Source organism: Medicago sativa, chromosome 8 (genome assembly GCF_051527215.1).
Source record: "Medicago sativa cultivar Bolivia chromosome 8, Bolivia_mono, whole genome shotgun sequence".
NCBI classification, from domain to species: domain Eukaryota; kingdom Viridiplantae; phylum Streptophyta; class Magnoliopsida; order Fabales; family Fabaceae; genus Medicago; species Medicago sativa.
Window position 1 is genome coordinate 33,784,408 of NC_140756.1, and position 15,189 is coordinate 33,799,596.

The 15,189-nt window shown below is 28.6% G+C and overlaps 1 long non-coding RNA gene across 1 annotated transcript; it reads right to left on the minus strand.

Moving 5' to 3' along the window:
* Window positions 1–1,111: 1,111 nt before the first annotated feature.
* LOC146898636 (uncharacterized) lies at window positions 1,112–13,128 on the minus strand. The gene is made up of 2 exons (XR_015022986.1): window positions 13,047–13,128; window positions 1,112–1,648 (listed from the first exon to the last, which is right to left on the minus strand). It is a non-coding gene; the product is annotated as an uncharacterized LOC146898636 (long non-coding RNA).
* Window positions 13,129–15,189: the final 2,061 nt, after the last annotated feature.

Consider the following 15,189-nt stretch of genomic DNA (forward strand, 5'->3'; position numbering starts at 1 on the left):
CTTTTCACTTAATCTCCTAATTCTAACCTCAATTCAACATCTAATTATCATCTTATGGTATATCTAAGTTCTGTACACTAATTTAGCATCAACCTAACATCTTTTCATGATTCAATCATCAAATTCGGTCATAAACCTAATTCCCAATTCTCACCAAAACTTAATCTAATCATGCCAAATTCATCCTATAGAATCATACTCTTAATAATATTGAAAATTAGTCTCACCCTTACCTGGTAATAGCAGAAATCGATAGCCTCCTTTTGTTCTTCTCTCTTTCTGACTTTTCTCCCTTTTTCTCCAAAAACGTACGTATTCTGTTTTCTAACTTTTGTTGTCTATTTATCTCTCCTAATTACTCTTCTCACTACTAATTGCTCATCTCACAACAGAGCCCAATTTTTAATATTTTTATTTTATTTCTCATATCTTATTTTATTTAATAATAAAATAAGTCACCCCAACATAACAACTTCACAACATCAATATACTTCACGTCAATCTAGAAAATCACATAATTTATCTATAAATCATGCAAACTATTTAAATTCTTAAATCATATAATATATATATATATATATATATATATATATATATATATATATATAAATCCTCATTAAATTAAGTAAATAATTAAGACAGGCGTTACAAGAATCACTGTAGATATCATGTTGTTCTGCATCACCCTAAAAGTCATACATGCAATACAATAAATGATTGTCAGTCTTCTAGGTCTCCGTACACATTGTTAAATTTATTAAAGTGGAGAGTTACACGTTCACATGTACTTGAAACGAGACATACATTGAAGTCCCTAAATTGACATTTAAAGGAACCGTACCACACATGAATCTAAGAATTCAACCATATACCCTCATTATCCCTGATTAATTAAATACATTAGAATAAAGCTCATATGCAACGACTCTGATTTAGGCAAGTCATAAGCTTTCAAGCCTAGTCTAAGTTCAGCCATGCATGCTAAGCATGTCATTTTCCCGAGCACATGAAGACATTAAGCATGAAACATACGAAAATTAAATATAACTCATATCATAACTGAATAAATGATTTGCTTTAATAAAATTAAACAAATAAATAGAAGTTCATCTTAAAACCCTAATCAAAACGTGTTTAGATACTCATAGTAACAAGTATAATAAAAAAGAAATAAAACAAGGAAAATGTTATTTCTCTAGAAAACAAACTTAAGAACCAAAGTTAAGGAGATTCCTTTTTTGCACTATGCTTTTAAGATTCCTTTTTTGAACTATGTTTTTTAAAATACAATATCTTCACTCTAGAGATCAATTTCCTGAGAGCTTTGACAAACGATGCAATTACGATGGCCCAAGAGATCAAAGGGATGATAGATGTCCATGAAAAAAGACTAACTTCTCCAACCAAAGAAGAACATGCTAACATAAGTATGAATAAGATCCCAAAGATGCTGCATCGAATAGGGTGCATTGTCGTAATACAAAATAGCTCTAATTGAACAAATGTAACAAAATTGACGAGTGAGAGCTTGATGAGATGCTCATATTTTGCCATGAAGTTACCACCATATGATGATGTCTTTAGTGTAGGGATGATAACCAATATCAAGCATATTATTATTGAGAGCTTCACGACGTAATCTATGTACCTGTATGCATATTAACACATGTTCATGAGATTATATACATATATTTTTTTTTGACAAGATTATATACATACATTGGTTTGTGAGTTTACCATAAGTTTTCATAAGATTCTTTTCGCTTGTTATATAGCACATAAAAAACAGCTTATACCATATACAAAAAATTACTTAATTTTAATATATCATCTATTATACTACTCCCTCCGTTTCAAAATGAGTGTCATTTTAGGTGTTTACACACATATTAAGAAATGTAATGATTAAAAGAAAGAGAATGGTTATTTTACCAAATTATCCTTATTAACTATTGGTTAGTTTTAAAAGTAATACTTTGGAAGTGGCGTGATGAGTGTTAATTGGAGGGTACAATTGAAAGGAAAAAGTTATTATTGCATTGGAAACTGAAAGTGACATTCATTTTGAAACAAATTTTTTGGCTAAAGCGACACTCATTTTGAAACGGAGGGAGTATATTATAAGGAAAATAGCCCATTTTGGGAGGTTTTTTGGCTGATTTTTTTTTTATTTCAATTATATCATTAAAAAAATTCTTATAATAATGCTATATTGTTGGTGTTATTAAAAAAGATAAGAATTTTTATTATATTGGTTATATTATTGAAAAAGATAAATATGGTTCGTTGAGTTTGTTACGTCTTTTCGCTAGTTTACAATAAAAATAGTTTATGAAAACTTATGCATAAACCCTTATCATAATAACAAGGGCTTATACTAATAAGAGGCAAATGAGTTGTTTATCCAAATAGACCCTTTGTAAACTTTAAAAAATTAAAACCCTAAAAAAATAGTAGAATTGTGTGAGGGTATATTAAAGAGATTGAGTACCTTGGAGGAGATTCTTCCATCACTACCACTTTTTTCATGACTTTTTCACAATCGCTGTAAACAATGAATATATATATATATAGGGTGTATCAAATGAGAGGAGTAATTAAAATGAGAGATGAGAGGACTTCTTAATAGCCATTAGATTAAATTATGTGGTTGAGATTAAAAGCTCCATAATAAATTAATTACATGTGATTTTTTCCTTTTTCTCAACTTTACTCGTTTCCCCTTCCCCTTCCCCTTCCCCTTTCCCTTTCCCTTTCTCTATCGTAAACAACTCAGATGCAATCCAAAATTGCAAATACTTTCTCTTTCATAAACCAACTCCACTTGTTCTCTTTGTGCATTTTTTTTTTACGTATGTTAAACTCTTCTGCATTTTATGTTTCTCAAAATTAATTTAAAAGGTTATATAGCAAAGCCCAGAATTAAGTTTTTTTTGTTAATTCTAAAAACAACAGGTTTTCTAATTTATTAATTGTATATCACTTTGAAATTAGTAGAAATAAAATCCTCAAATGACCATGGATGCATCCTTTGAACACATCCTGTTGTATATCGCCTTCTAGAATCACTACCAACTGTGCATGAAGAAAAATGAATTCGAGAGAGAGAGAAATCAGGAGAATTCTTTTAATGAATTTGTTATACGGGAGAAAAATAAGCAATGGAGTTACACCCAATTCATTTTTCTTTAATTCAAGTTGGTCTGAGCAATGGAGTTCGGGAGAGAGAAAACTGATAGAAAAGGAGGAAGGAGGAAGGAGGAAGGAGAAAGGGTAACTAGAAAAGATGAATCATGTGTAATCAATTTATTATGGAGCTTTTAATCTCAGCCACATAATTTAATCTAATGGCTATTAAGAAGTCCTCTCATCTCTCATTTTAATTACTCCTCTCATTTGATACACCCTCATATATATATATATATATATATATATATATATATATATATATATATATATATATATATATATATATACAGTAGAAACTCTTTAATTTAATACTCGGTAAATTAATAAACTCTCTAAAATAATAAATTTGTCCGGTTCCGACTTGGGCCAATGTAAAAAATTGAAAAGCTCGATAAAATAATAAGATAATAATTTTTCTGGAGATTCCTTTATAATTTTCGGTCCCAAGAAAATCATAAATTAATAATTCATAGAAACTGAAAAAAAATATATTAAGAATACATTGAACACATTTGTTCCTCTTGTTTACGTTTACTGTACTTCAAAAGTCATTATAAATTTCCAATGCATATGAACACAGTAGTTACTAATTTACATTGAGTCCCAAGGTTCGCTGCAACGTAATTCTAAGAGGCAGAGACTAATTTGCCTTTTTGTTTGGTATGTACAGTATAATTACTTAAAAACTCTTTAAATTAATAATTATTAATTTATCGATAAATTAATAACTCTCTAAATTAATAAATTTCTTCGGTCCTGACATTATTAATTTATAGAGTTTTAACTATATATATATATATATATATATATATATATATATATATATATATATATATATATATATATATATATCTTAATATAAGAAGGGAAGATGTTGTGGAAAATTCATTATTACCCTAAGCTGGTTGTTTGCCAAATCACACAATTGAGGGTAAAAGTTGTCTAAAAATTACTTCATTGAACTAAATGACCACAATTAACTACGATGATGTCATGTAACTACTAAAAGCATTTGCTTTGGTTTATTTGCACTACAAAAACACCTTTTCCCTTACATTGCAACTAGATAATTCACTTTTGCTGGTATTATGTCAGCATTTATATGTCAAAATCGGATCCGGATTGCATAACTTTAGGGCGGGAAAAGTCATGTGACTTTGGCTCCATTTCCACCCTTGGATTAATCTCATGGTCCAGAGTTTGACATGTGTCTCAGTCTTTTTTTGTTAAAAATAAAAAACAAATCAAATTGAGACCCATTTCTAAATACCCATAACCCGAACATCAACAGGGTCACAACCCATTGCCCCTTCAACGAACACCGTATTCAGCTCGCCGTCGACTGCGGTACCACCCCTCGCGTCGCCGAACTGATCAACACTTTTAATGCTCATGACATTTTCGTTTAGTAACTTTAACAATTAGGATAACAAAGCCAAACACCATCAAAAACCATGAACATGAACCAATATTTTCAAATCTGAAAAGTTCTCTGCAATTTTTTTTGAAAGATTCAGGGTCAAAATATACAAAGCAGATTGTAGTGATGTTGCAAATAAGGAACCAATACATCCAAATCCAAATTCAATCTCCATCGAAGACATAATCCAGTAGATTCAACTCTACAATCTTAACCTAATCTAAAACCTCCTTCTTGATCTAAATTGCAGCAACAAAAATCCAGGCAACAAAAGCAGAGAAATAAAAATCTGGGAAATGGGTCAGCGACGGTACGACAAGTAACAGGTCCAGAGGAGGAAAACGACGCTATGAGCAATTCGACGGCGAAAGGGACGGCGGCCTGAAGGTGGAGATTTGTTGAAGGGGTGATGGGTATGGGCTGTGTGAAATGGGTACTGGGTCTGGATCTCAATCTATTTTTATTTTGTTTTTTAATGCAAATAAAGGTTGGAACATGTGTCAATATATGAGCCAAAGGATTAAACCAATGGTGGATATTGAGCAAAGTCACATGACTTTTCCCACCAAAAAGTTACTGAATCCGGGTCCGTCAAAATCAATGCTGCAAGTTGTACTCTTGGGGGCAAAAATTCAAAATTCAAATTTCAAAGATGAATTCAAAATTCAAAATTCAAAATTCAAAATTCAAAATTCAAATTCAAAATTCAAAATTCAAATTCAAATTCTATTTTATATATCATCCAACACTTCTTCACTATTATACCATTCTCACTTTTTCTTCTCTTTCTTCTCCTTAATTGGTTTTTATGTATACTTTTTTTTTTCTTCTCAATTTTTTCTAACCTCCATATTTTGTTCATCTCTATTTTGCAGCAAAATTCTTCAACAACACATCATGTAGGTAAATGAAACTCCTCTTATCTTCACAAAGGTATGAAGATGATAATGAACTGATTTTTTGGTTGTGCGTTGTCTTTATTTTTTTTTCCCTTCACATCAGATCTCTAACAAGCTATAACATGTTAAATGAAGCTCTTTTTTATGTAACATCCATACATGAATGCATAAGAAACAATATACATATATATTACTCATTTTATTTATAACATGTTTATTTTAATAATGATGAAGAAAACAAAAATGGAAAAGACCAATCTTATTAGAGAAAGTGCATCTAACAGGAAATAACATGGAGACACTCACCACTACTGGACTGAACTCCACTCTACAATTAGATTTACTTTATTTTTTATAAACTCAATAATTTTATTTTACACACACTCACATACATGTCTTTTAATATATCTACTTACAGAATCATAGCATCAAAAATGTAGAAGACGGGAAATGATCAAGATGAGAAGTTAAAGAAAACATACACATCCAAACAGAGTCCTAACACAATTTTACAATTATATCAACAGCAAAAAAGCAAATATACAAAATATCTCCATAAGAAAATGACTCAGTTGTGTCTTTTTTGTTTGTCTTGCAAACTTTTCAGCTAATCTAATGTTTATCCTTTCACTGGCAGGACGATTCCAGATCACAGATGAGCAAAAAGGGAAAAGAAAAAAATAAAATAAGAGAGTGCATAAATAAGAGATAGAGGATGAGCTGCTGATTCTCAGAGTATTGAGAATAAGGTTTAGTATCAGTTTTTTTTTTAGGCTGAAAAAAAAACTATGTTTTTAGTTAAATCATAACAAGTAATAACATAAACTGAATTTTTTTTAGAAAGAAATGAATATTATTTGAGTCATATTACAAGAAAATCTAAGTGAAATTTTTGTTAAATCATAACAAGTAATAACAGAAAGTGAATGTTGAAAAAGAAAAGAAAAAAATTAGAAGCAAAAAATATTTATTCATCTGTAAAAAAAAAAAAAAACTTCCTATTTTCTGAAATGAAAAGTCTTCATTTTGACTTACAAAAAATCTTCTATTTATATCATTTTTGCAAGAACAAAAGAAATCTTCAAAAAACAAATCTTCAAAGAATTCACAGAAATAAGAAATCAAAATTGTTTGATCAAAAAAAAAAAACCAAAAAAGATTCATGGAATAAAGGATTTTTGTTATCAATAGTATAAAAAATGGTTTTTTTATCAACAGTATTAGAACAAAAAAAGACAAAAAAAGATTCATCTACAAAAGAAACTTTTATCTCTTGAAAATAAAACAAAATCACATTCAATTTGTGTTTTTACTGCTGTTATTGTTGCTGCTTCATGTAATGGAAACAAAATATGTAAACAACTTAACCTTCATGAAGACAACAACCCAGGTTTGCGACCATAACATCAGTGTTTGTGTACAAATTCTGACCCAGATCTGGACCAAAACATACAAGATTGGGATGAAAACTTGGGATGAAAACATGTCAGCTCTTTTCCGGCGCGGTGGTTGCAAACTCCGGCTCGGTGGTAACCGGCTAAAGTGGTCTGATCCTGATTTTTTTTTTTAATGGGTTTTGTAGAGAAGATGAAGGGGACTATTTTTATGGTGAAGGTTTTTCAAAAACTTGTATGTGGTTGTCTAGATCTAGCCAAAAACCGTAGGGAAATTGAAAATCATCTTTGACATGAAAATAAATTTGATAGAGTAAAATTACTGATGAAAAGAAGAGGATGAAGATGGTGGAATAATGAAAGGCAGCCGCCGGAGACACACTGAAGGAGGGAGGCGGCGGCTAGGGTTTGTTTGTGAATGAGAGAGTTTTTCAGATTTTCTTTGGTGAAGAGAGAGAAAAATAACTATGAAATGAATATAGTGTGTTTGGGATAAAGTTAAATGAAAAAATAATAATAAAAAGAAAAATATAAAAAAAGACTCCTAAGGTCTGTACGGGATAGAAAGGGGATGTGTGTTTTTTTAATTGCAAAATTGACAAAGTAGTGTGACAAAAATTGACATAATAAATTTTTTTTTGGGTCAAAAAATAAATAAATTTTTTTTATCAAATAATAAAAATAATAGTAGTAGTTTAATTAACCTCTAAAAAAATAGTTAAATTAATGTTATTTTACACATATAGCTAACGACCTGTTGTCACATTAATTAATTAATATTGAATTTTTTTTATATTCATAAAAACATAAAATAAATAAATTTCATTGTTACATAATAAAATTAACGGTATCTCTCAAAAAAAAAAATTTAACGGTAAAACATTGATCATCTGATATGTACAAAGAGACATGTGACAAAGATTTCTTATTGATTTCTTAACGGTAAAAGATTTCTTATTAATAACTATTTAAAAATATGTGCGGTATTTTTCACGGTTGAATATAAAAACAAATATATAAGACAAATATTTTAAATTGATAGATAGAAATCCAGAATAAATATTTGTCTCTTTAAAAAAAAGAATATATATTTGTCGGTGATACATACAAATAAATATGGAAATAAAATTTGTCACAAAAGAAAAAGGACAAAGATTTGTGATTGGTAGATATAAGAAAGCAAGAGACAGATATTTGTCATTTTTTTTTTGCAGAGAAAATATTTGTCACTTATAAATTTTAAAAAAATGCCACACAAATATTTTTCGTTAACACATAAAAATTTGGAACAAATATTTGTCACTGATGTGGACAAATAAGCATGCGACAAAGATTTTTCATTGATAAATAAAACTATCTCACCACAAAAAAATTGTTATTAATAAGTTATTAATAACTATTTAAAAATATGTGCGATATTTATCACGGTTGAATATGAAAACAAATATATAAGACAAATATTTTTAATTGATAGATAGAAATCAAGAATAAATATTTGTCTCCTTAAAAAAAAATATTTGTCGGTGATACATACAAATAAATATGGATATAAAATTTGTCACAAAAGAAAAAGGACAAAGATTTGTGATTGGTAGATACTCCCTCCGGTCACTATTATAAGCAAAAATTGTTTTTTTAGGTACATTCAATAAATGATGTATGTGGTCTATATATAGACTACATACATCATTTATTGAATGAATCTAAAAAGTGAATTTTTGCTTATAATAGTGACTAGAGGGAGTATAAGAAAGCAAGAGACAAATATTTGCCACACAAATATTTTTCGTTAACACATAAAAATTTGGAACAAATGTTTGTCACTGATGTGTACAAATAAGCATGTGACAAAGATTATCATGCCCCCTAAAAAAAATAGAACTATCTCACCACCAAAAAAAAAAAACTATCATGCCCCCTAAAAAAAATAATGCACAAGAGACAATTATTTATTTATTTTGTTTGAAATGGGCACAAGAGACAAGTTGTCATTAATGAAATGCACAAGAGAAGTTCACATTGATTAAATTAAACTATCATGCACTGACAAGTTTTCGCTAATAAAATATCATAATTAACTCAAATGCATGAGATAAGTTGTCATTGACTAAACTAACTTTGATATACCAGACAAGTGGTTATTTATAAAAAAAAATTGTTTCTGCTAAAACATTTCTACTATTTAGAATATCACCTCCCTCTTCAACTCTACAATAATATTGAACTTTCATCGACTAATATAAATGAGATATGTGAACATTGACTAAAATTTTAGAAATAACCAAAATGAAAGTTAAGAAATTGACATTGATTAAATAGAAAAGTCATGCACGAGATAAGTTATCCATAATAAAATGCACAAGAGAAGATGACATTGATTAAATTGCAATATCATGTACTTGACAAATTTTCACTAATAAATGTTCAGAATTAACTAAAATAAATACGATAAGTTGTCATTGACTAAACTAACTTTAGTACACGAGACAAGTTGTCATTTATAAAAAATATGTTCTTGCAAAAACAATTATACTATTTAGAATATCACATAACTTTATTAAAAGTCTATCAGATCTGAAAATAAACTTAATAGGATGATGGAAGAGAAGAAATAGATGAAGATTGCGAGGGTAACAAGGCCAAAGGCAGTAGGAAATGGATTTAAAATGTCGTGAACAGTGTTGCAATGGCTAGGATTTGTTGGGAGAGGAGAGCTTCTCAAATATTTTTCGTTAACACAAAAATTTGGAACAAATGTTTGTCACTGATGTGTACAAATAAGCATGTAACAAAGATTTTTCATTGATAAATAGAACTATCTCACCACCAAAAAAAAAACTATCATGCCCCCTAAAAAAAATAATGCACAAGAGACAATTATTTATTTATTTTGTTTGAAATGGGCACAAGAGACAAGTTGTCATTAATGAAATGCACAAGAGAAGTTCACATTGATTAAATTAAACTATCATGCACTGACAAGTTTTCGCTAATAAAATATCATAATTAACTCAAATGCATGAGATAAGTTGTCATTGACTAAACTAACTTTGATATACCAGACAAGTCGTTATTTATAAAAAAAATTGTTTTTGCTAAAACATTTCTACTATTTAGAATATCACCTCCCTCTTCAACTCTACAATAATATTGAACCTTCATCGACTAATATAAATGAGATATGTGAACATTGACTAAAATTTTAGAAATAACCAAAATGAAAGTTAAGAAATTGACATTGAGTAAATAGAAAAGTCATGCACGAGATAAGTTATCCATAATAAAATGCACAAGAGAAGATGACATTGATTCAATTGCAATATCATGTACTTGACAAATTTTCACTAATAAATGTTCAGAATTAACTAAAATAAATACAATAAGTTGTCACTGACTAAACTAACTTTAGTACACGAGACAAGTTGTTATTTATAAAAAAATGTTCTTGCAAAAACAATTATACTATTTAGAATATCACATAACTTTATTAAAAGTCTATCAGATCTGAAAATAAACTTAATAGGATGATGGAAGAGAAGAAATAGATGAAGATTGAAAGGGTAACAAGGCCAAAGGCAGTCAGAAACGGATTTAAAATGTCGTGAACAGTGTTGCAATGGATAGAGTTTGTTGGGAGAGGAGAGCTTCTCAAATTTTCATTTTGTTGAAGAGAGAGAGAAAGAAAATACCAAATGAGTGAGCGTCTGTGGAAAATATGAGCATATCCTTAAAAAAAAGGCATATATGTAGTATAAAAGTTGATATAAATAAATAATATTTAGAAGTAAATTAAACATTACAAGATTAAATATACATGATTAAATATTTTTTTAGGTAAAAAAAATTGTCCCAAATAATATTTATTTTATTTTTCAATATAAGATTAAATATTTTTTGGATTATAATCCGCGTTAGTACTTCTTTAATCGCTCCTAATTCTATGATGTTTTACATTTATGATAATGAGAAGTGCAATAAAACTTAACAAGACACTAAAAACTATTTTTATCTCTCTTTTACTTATACATTTTTTTAATACGTGTAAAATGACAAAAAACTCACTTATAAGGAGACAGATGAAGTATGTGTACTCTTAATAATGGTCAAGATCACTTAATCAAAATTAAAATTTGTGATATACTATTTCACAAATTAATTACATATTTTCAATTGATTCAATATTAGACTGACAAAATTTAAAAGTCATTGACCACCATTTATTAAATATAAGTAAAGAAGATCTTTTGGATGAAGATGGTGATGATGGAATGGAGTGTGAGGCCATCGGAGCACTGCAAAATGTTATTATACACATGGAAGATTGTTCCTCCTAAATTGTTTCTAAAATTTAGAATATCACATTGTATCAATTATATAAATATACTATACCATATTCAATTAAAATATACTGGAGAGGTTAACATTGATTAAAAACGACTATCATAAATAAATCAAGTTGTCATTAATAGAATGCAAAAGAGATGTCGACATTGATCAAATTAAACTATCAAGCACTTGAAAAGTTATCACTAATAAAATTTTAAAATTAACTCAAACGCATGAGATAATAATAATAATAATAATAATAATAATAATAATAATAATAATAACAATAACAACAACAACAACAACAACATGTCTAAGTGTATCAACTTATAAAAATATGTAAATAGTCGTTATATTAGAAGCAAAATTATACAAAGAAGCTTGGTAAAATATGAGTAGTGATATTTGAACAACTTATTGTAGACAACTTATGTGACAACTTCTTTTTTCTCTCTTTTCATTGACCAAAAACAATGGAGAGAGAGAAAAAGGAAGAAAGATAATAAGAGTATAATTTGAGTATGAGAAAGAAAGTTGTCAAAAAGTTGTCACAAAGTGGTTGTACAAATAATAATAATAATAATAATAATAATAATAATAATAATAATAATAATAATAATAATAATATATAAAAATCAAAGTCCACCAATCTACTAACATCTACTTCTACTAATAATTACTTTTATACACGAGCGAAGTCGTCACTGATACAAATCTACTAACATCTACTTCTACTAACAATAATAACAATATATAAAAATCAAAGTCCACCAAAATTTCATAATCGTCCTTATTAAAACTCATTATTTTCTTAATTTCATGTGTTAACTTTAAAAGATTTTTTATGTGTTAACTTTAAAAGATTTTTTATACACGAAACAAGTGACATATTTTTTATACTCGAAACAAGTTGTCACTGCTAAACTATTACTATACACGGGCGAAGTCGTCACTGATACAAATCTACTAACATCTACTTCTACTAACAATATATAGAAATCAAAGTCTAGCAAATTGTCATAAACCACCTTATTAAAACTCACGATCTCCTTAATTTCATGTACATAATGGTCATTTTGCAAAATTTAATTAATTTGTTTTTTTATAAAAGTAATTACCAATAATGGTCAACACAAGTGTAACTTTGCAAATTTTCTAAAGCACCACATACGTGACAGCCTCATATTATATGGAGATAATGGAGAAAACCAAAATTTCAACATCATTGTCAATAATTATCGCAAATTAACTACACAAATTGAACAAAAGTGGAATAACTTCTCTCGAATCAATGAATTCCGACCAAGATGCACCGTCAGACTTAAATTTTCTATCAATAATTGTTATATTTGTCATGTATTTTGTATAAAATAGGACTATGTGGGTTATTTTCTATTAGTATATTTATGACTATTTATTCCTAAAATTGTACCAATGCATAGCATTGCATCTCAATTGTCTTTTTTATATTTTAATTGATTTTAAGTGTCTTATACTAATTCAAAAAAGTTTAAATTACCCGATCAATGCAATTTTACTTTATTATACCATCAAACATATAATACATAAATAATTCGACATTTACTTTACATTTTTTTAAGGCACTTTACATTTACATATAATTTAATTATATCAAAATTCTTATTAAAATTTAATGATTTTTTACAAACAACAAACGTTTACTGTACCCGTGCGTCAGCACGGGTTTATTACTAGTGTATATATATACACACACACACACGTACATAAGATACATAGGAATTGAAAAGGAAAAAGAAAAGAGAATTATAGGATGAAAATTTAAAAGGGACAAAGTACCTTGTGTTAATTGGATCAGAGCACTTAGATTCTTCCATTGGAGGAATAATTACTTGATCTTCAATTCCTTTTATAAATTTTACGGGAATTAGTCACTTTAGTCCCTGAATCGGAAGGGATTCGTCACTTTAGTCCCTGAATGCAGATAAATTGCAAAATAGTCCCTGAATGTAGACTTTGTTAGTCAATTTAGTCCCTGAATGCAAACTTCGTTAGTCAATTTAGTCCATGAATGTAGACTCCGTTAGTCACTTTAGTCCCTGAAATTGACAATGCAGGGACTGTTTTGCAATTTCTCTTCATTCAGGGACTAAAGTGACGAATCATCTCCCATTCAGGGACTAAAGTGACTAATTCCCCTAAATTCTAGTTCTAGAGAGTAGAGAGAGCTTTCGGTAGATAAATATTATTCAAGGGCTAACCTACGAGGACTTACTTATATAGTGTGTGCCGTAACAAACATCCCAAGTTAAGTGCCCACAAATTTGGATTATTCATTGCTTACGTCAAAAATAAATATAAGTAGCATTCACAATGTAACAAACTATATTTTGTTAAAAAAAATGTAACAAACTATATTTATATCTTTTTAACGACATCAATGATATAACAACTCTAATATAAATTTTATCTTTGTAACCGACACCAAGAATAATATAACATTCTTATAGGCAAACTATACTTATCTGCTCACTTCTCATTTACTTGATTTGGATTGGGTGAGTTAAAAATGGCATTATACTATTATTTGATGTTTTTTTTTAATTAGGAAAAAAGAATATTCTTCAAAAAAATAATTAGGAAAAAAATTATCATTACTAACAGAAATAAAGGTGTTCATGTGCTCGTCTTTCTGCTTTCTTTATTGCACTGACGCGTGTATTTTACAAACGGTATTTTATATGAATTTTTGAGTAAAATTATAAGTATAGATATTGTGATTTTCAAATTGTAACAAACCCAACAAATCATGTTTATCTTATTCAATGACACCAATAATATACAAAATATAATATAAATTCTTATCTTTTTGTAATGACCCCAACAATATAACATTATTATACACAAATTTGTTTAAGAATATAATTTGAAGAATGAAAAAGTCAGTCCAAAATTTCCTATTCTTAAATTTTGTGAAGAAAAGAGCCAAATGCTCAAGATAGACTAAACAACTCTAGGGTCATAATTGCTAGTTAGCTCATCTAGAAGGCAATAAAAAAGAAAGTCCAAAATTTCACGATAAACAAATAAACTAGGATCTAAACTAAGACCGTGTTTGGCCATAGTATCATCAACTTGGTTGACAATCTAGTTGGAAAGTCTTCACCTTTACCCTAATGTCTAACCTATCTCTTGACTTATAAAAAATAAAAAGAAAAAAAATTAATTTAAACTATAAAAATAAAAATAAAATGATGGTAAATTACATAATTTAAAAAACAATTAATCTTGCTAACTTTCACTCCCAAAACAATGCAAAATATGCTCCTTGAGATCCAACTGAAGTTGATGATGAATTCGTTTATTTTGAATTTATGCTCTTCATTGCAAGTACGGTGCAAGAATTGAATTTATATATGTCATTTGTTGAGACATCATTTTTATTCGTATGCATCAAATTCTTTTTTGGATAACAGATGCATCAAATTAGTTGTTAGTTAACAACCAAAAATCCCATGCAAACATACTCATAATAATGGGAGCCCCTAATATGGTCCTTAATTTTAAGGGTTCACCCATGGTCCTCTCCAAATGACCTTCAATAGCAGGTTTCACTAAAAAAAATTGTTTCATGGTCCCACACACCAAAAAATCATTTTTAAAGTGCAACAATGGATATAACTTTTGTGCCCTTACATGTAATCCTAAAATCCCTATGCAAAGAACCATTTTTCTGCTCATCTCTTTCTCTTTGTTCATCGCTACCCCTGCCCGCATTTAACCTATAAACTTCTATGCATATCTTGGTATAAAAATTTAAGAAATAAAGGGAAAATGGATGGATGAGCCCCTTTTATGTCGTATTTGGAACACACGTAACTTTAGAGCCCAAGAAAAATTCAATTTAAATGAATTGAATTAAAAAATGGGCAAAATGACATACTTTACTTTTGTATGAAATGTAGAACTAGAAGTATGTATT